The sequence below is a fragment of the Pantherophis guttatus genome, chromosome 13, assembly GCF_059756535.1.
Source record: "Pantherophis guttatus breed Tessera chromosome 13, ASM5975653v1, whole genome shotgun sequence".
Lineage (NCBI taxonomy): Eukaryota > Metazoa > Chordata > Lepidosauria > Squamata > Colubridae > Pantherophis > Pantherophis guttatus.
The window spans coordinates 20,537,084-20,542,939 of NC_142075.1; positions in this window are offsets into that span (position 1 = coordinate 20,537,084).

The window sequence follows — 5,856 nt, forward strand, 5'->3', positions numbered from 1 at the left end:
CTTAATGTATAGTTACATTTTAAGCTGGTTAATCTCCCCAATTAGTCAACTAACGGTTAAAGTCTAAAATTGTTGGTTCCCAAGGCTGATTCATGAGGAAGCGACCAGATCTTTCCCTGCACAGCATCCTGGAAAAATCTTATCCTCAAACAGTTCAGTTTTAGCCTCTTTGGTGTCCATTTTTTAAAAAAATAATTAAGATATGACTTTGCACCCAGATTTTCAGGCACCCCTATTTTTAAAGTTCGTAATGAAATTGTATATCTAGGTAGGTAGGTAGATAGATAGATATAAATATGGATGGATAGATAGATAGATGAATCGGTAGTTACATAGGTAGAGAGTGAGGGATGGATAGATGGATGGATGGATGGATAGATAGATAGAGATGATGATAGATAGATAATAGATGATACATAGATATATAGATATAGATAGATGAATCAGTAGTTACATAGGTAGATAGAGAGTGAGTGATGGATAGATGGATAGAGATAGATAGATGATAGATAGATAGTTAGATAGGGATGGATGGATGGATAGATAGATAGAGATAGATAGATAGATGAATCAGTTACATAGATAGATAGAGAGTGAGGGATGGATAGATGGATAGATGGATAGATGGATGGATGGATGGTAGATAGATAGAGATAGAGATAGAAATAGAGATAGATAGATGATAGATGATGGATGATAGATAGATAGATGATAGATAGATAGATAGATATGGATGGATAGATAGATAGGTAGACAGATATGGGTGGATAGATAGATAGATAGATGAATCAGTAGTTACATAGGTAGTTAGAGAGTGAGGGATGGATAGATGGATGGATAGATAGATAGATAGATGGATACATAGATTTTATTTCATGTGGGAAGAGGAAAGAGAAAAAGAATGCAGCAGATAGTATGCTTATTATGTAATAGAATTGAATATTAGAAATTTTTTCACAGGGCTTAGAATATATTATGTGCTTTATTTATTTATTTTTTTACATTATTTATATGTCCACCCATGTTAAATCTAGAACTCTTGAGTGGCTCCCTATCATAAGATTAAAACATTACCCTACAAAGAATCACAATAAGTAAATAAATAAATAAAAGATATGCTGCCATAACCAAACTCCCTTTGAGGCACTTGTCATCATACGGCACTGAAAACTTTATGTCAATTTTTTTTTTCTTTTGCAACTGTTTTGTTATTCAGGGCCTTCCACCTGGGACTTTGACTTTTTTTTACACCCCCAATCCACCTCCCCCTGCTTCTGTCCAATGGAAACTACCTGGTACTTTCCCTGCTCGATTTGACACCATAAAGTTTTTGCTAATTTTGCTTCAGCTAAATGTAGTAACTTGTATTTCTCCATACTGGTTTACCTAAATTATGAAAGCTTTTTGGGTGTTGCCTAAACCTCTTCTTTAATCTGCTACGAAATTGTGCCTTCTCATCTTTATGGAATGGTAGAATAGCTTGGATTTTTCTCCCCACCCCCTGTATCATTCTAAGATTTGATCTGACATTTAATAATCCTTATTCTTAATGTCCTGCGTTATTTCCTTTCTTGTGGTTTCTTTACAGAAACTGTAAAGAAACTGTAAAGAAAGGTTAAAGCCACCTGTATTTATTTTGGAAAGGTGCCTCTTTATGGGCACAAGCCATACAGTTCGGTGGCTCTTTCCAACATTATGCGAAACAAACCATTGTTTGCTGAGATGAAAAACCCTGGACTTAAATCTTTCCCTGTGTCTAGTGGAATGCCAAATGCCAGTTTTCTCTTCCAATTTTAACTACGACTTATTGTTTGATGATCCTGACAAACTCTAAAGTAATTGCAAATTATGGTTTATTTGAAAACCAAGCCAAGTTCAGATCGTGGTGCTATAGCTTAAGGCAAGCCTTTTCTTAGAAATGCTATTCCCTGTGCGTTCAGTTAATATGTAGGCACCAAGATTTAAACCAGGGGTGAAGAGCCTGAGTGGCGTAGGAGGTTAATGCCTCCTAAGGCAGCATTTAACATCCAGCTGCCTGCAATTACTGCGAGTTCAATTCTCACCAGGCTCAAGGTCGACTCAGCCTTCCATCCTTTCTAAGGTGGGTAAATTGAGGACTCAGTTTGTGGGGGCAATAAGCTGACTTTGTATAAATATACAAAAGTATGAAAGCTATTGCTTAACGCACTGTAAGCCGCCCTGAGTCTCTGGAAAAGGGCGGCATATAAATCGAACCAATAAATAAATAAACAATAAATAAACGGTGTGATTAATTTAATAACTCCGGTGATTCACTTAACAACTTTGTGGCAAGAAAGGTTGTAAAATGGAGCAAAACTCACGTAATATATATCTCACTTAGCAACAGAAATTTTGGGCTCCATTGTGGTTGTACGTCGAGGACTCTCCTTTCAAATTTAAGAAAAGACTCCAACACAACTTCTATAACCTTGTCATCTTTTATTAATCCATCCATTTTCCTGAACAACCTTCTTATTGTTGGGAGAGAGGTTGTCTTGCAGTTTTTGGTATATTTGGGTGATTAGAGAATAAGGTTTATTTTTATTCCAGGAGCTGAAGGTGAACCTACTATGTCCTAATTTGGACGATTCTACAAAGCGTGGTTTATCATAAACTGCTCTAAGATCTTCGATTGAAAGTGGTCAATATATAAATGATTAACATTTTACAGGAAATATTGAAAAGAAAATATCCTCTTCCATAGAAATAAGCATGCAAATTTCTTTGCAAGGGTGACGTCCGGCTCAATAAAAGAGCAAGACAAGAATTCTGAAAAGATGAATAGTAACTTATGATTGCTCCAAATAAGCAATTTATTATCTTGCAACCTGCACAGGCAATAAAAGAATGAAGTAAACAGGCCTTTATAGAAGGTGACTAACTTCTGTATAAATGCTGTACAGTTGTATGCAGAAGAAAAAGAATTAGGTAAAAGTTGACCGATTACTTAATGCTGAAAGTAGGGATTAACCGATGAAGCAACATTAGCCAAATGCAGAGAGAGACCAATTAAGATGATGTTATGAATAATAAAATGTCCAAGCAGGATTGCAAAATGAGTTCCAGAGAAGAAATGACGCTAATAAAACCAAGAGCTGACAACTGTGGTGGAATGAAGAACCTGTGAGTAGACTAGCTCTTCATCACTGGAAGCTTTCAAGAAGAGACTCAACTGCCATCTGTCAGAAATGGTGTAGGGTCTCCTGCTTGGGTAGGGGGTTGGACTAGATCAGGGGTCTGCAACCTGCGGCTCTGGAGCCGCATGTGGCTCTTTCATCCCTCTGCTGCGGCTCCCTGTCACTCAAAATATGCGTCACAACCGCCAATGTGCTTCACCCACCGGCACATGATTTATTGAGCTTTTCGACCCATCTTTTTTTTCAGAGTTCAAAATGTTTTTGTTGCATGCAGAAATAAAAATGTGTTTTCTCTGTAGCAGGTCATTGATTTCATAAATGCAACACACTATAGTTTTTTTTATACATAGCATAAAATCAGGGATGAAATCCAGCAGGTTCTGACAGATTCTGGAGAACTGGTAGCGGAAATTTTGAGTAGTTCAGAGAACCGGCAAACAACCACCTTTGGCTGGTCCCAGGAGTGGGGTGGGAATGGAGATTTTGCTGTATCCTTCCCCTGCCACGCCCACCAAGCCACACCACGCCCACCAAATCACACCCACAGAACCGGTAGGAAAAATAATTGGATTTCACCGCTGCATAAAATGATATATCCAACGTTTATCTTCATTTTAGATATCAAAAGGGTTTTGTGGCTCCCGGTGTTTTCTTTTCTGTGGGAAATGGGTCCAAATGGCTCTTTGAGTGTTTAAGGTTGCCGATCTCTGGACTAGATGACTTATAAGGTCCCTTCCAATTCGATTCTCCAAAATTACTTTCTGGACAAGGAAAGGATTTGGGATTGCCGACACGTACTCCATACAGTTGTTTCTGTTAGGAGATCACAAGACAGCAATCTCTGGCGGTTTTAGAATCTGGGCGATAAGGACCTAGCTGTTTTGCTCAACCCATTTAATTGTAATTGCTTAATAAATCACTATAAAAAAAAAAGGAATGCTGAAGAATAGGTTCCATTTTAAAATGTGAAGCCATGCCTGAAATTCCACAGTGCAAATTGTGTATAAATTGTACCTGTTATGCAACGTATACAGAGAGAGACATACATAGCCACACATTTATCATTACCTTTGACATATGACGGTTACTTAGACAATGATGGAAACCTTTCCAGTTAAGAGAGAGAGATGTAAATCTCTGCCCCAAAATGTGTACAGTACATAGAGAGAGTCACTAATCACAGCATGGCTGAACAATTACACGACGGCAGAAATGAAGAGAAACTGGCAAGTTGCCTTGAAAGATTTATTAGAATTTGGCCAGGATTCACAGAGGATTGTGTGAACATGGAAGATGCTCAGGTCAACCCAGGTTTCCTTTTTTTTTAATGGGGGGGGCAACTGAAGCTTTGAAGCTAACTAAGTTCAACTGGAGCATTGGTGGGTCATTTTCCATCTGCCCAACAATACTTAACAGGTGGATTCAAATTAGAAATGAGGGGGAATTTGATTGACATCAACACCGAGGGTCAGTATTGATGGTTAGCAGTTGCAGCCTGCAGGACAGGCTTGTGAGGAGGGGGAGACGGATGGGGCATGCCCGTTTGGCCTTCTGGAATTAGGAGAAACTGGTGATAGAAAGGCCACTGATGTTCACCATTTGGGGGCCTGTGGCACATCAGTCTGATTTTCACACTGGATTAAACTGGTTTGATTAAGGATACGTTAGATGGGTCCACTCATGTCCCCGTCAGCAAGGTTTAACCAATCCAAACCCAATGACTTCAGTATGTTGTACGAACACTTTGACTCCACATGCACAACTTTAGATGCAAGGCCCTTCCAACCCCCCAGATGTCCTCTGCCTGAACTGAGAAGGGGGGGGAGGGAGAGAGCCATGGAAACAATGGATTGATGAATTCTTCTCAAAGAAAGCTTGGCCCATCTTCTCCTCCGCCTTTTCATCTTCCTCCTCTTCTTCAGCATCTTCTTCCCCCTCTATATCCTCCTCCTCTTCTTTTCCTTCTCAACTTTGTCTTCTCTTGTTCCTCCTCCTCCTTTTCAGCGTCTTCTTCCTCCATCCCTTCTTCTCTTCCTCCTCGTCTTCTTCCCCTTCTCCTCTTCGTCTTCCTCCTCTTCTTCCACTCTGTTTTCTTCTTCTTCCTCTTCTTCAGCATATTCTTCCCCCTCCCCCTCTTCTTCTTCTGCGTCTTCTTCCCCCTCCTGCTCTCCTCCTCCTCCTCCTCATCGTCCTTTCCCTCTTCTTCTTCTTCTCTTCCTCCTCTTCTTCCCCCTTCCTTTTCTTTGTCTTCTTCTCCTCTCTTTTGTCTTCCTCTTCTTCTTCCTCCTCCTCTTTCTTCTCGTCTTCTTCCCCCTCCCCCTCTTCTTTGTCTTCTTCCCCCTCCCCCTCTTTTTCATCTTCTTCTCCTCTTCCTTATCGTCTTCTTTCCCTCTCTTCTTCTTCTCCTTTTCTTCCTCATCTTATTCCTCCTCCCCCCTCTTGTCTTCTTCTCCTTCTCCTCTTTGTCCTCCTCTTCTTCCTTCTCTTCTTCCCCCTCCCCCTTTTCTTTGTCTTCTTCCCCTTCCTCTTCTTCCTCTTCTCCTCCTCCTCTTCTTCATCTTCCTCCTCTTCTTCATAATCTTCTCCCCCCTCCTCCTCTTCTTCCCCCTCCCCCTCTTCTTCATCTTCCTCCTCCTCTTCTTCATAATCTTCTCCCCCTCCTCCTCTTCTTCCCCCTCCCCCTCTTCTTCATCTTCTT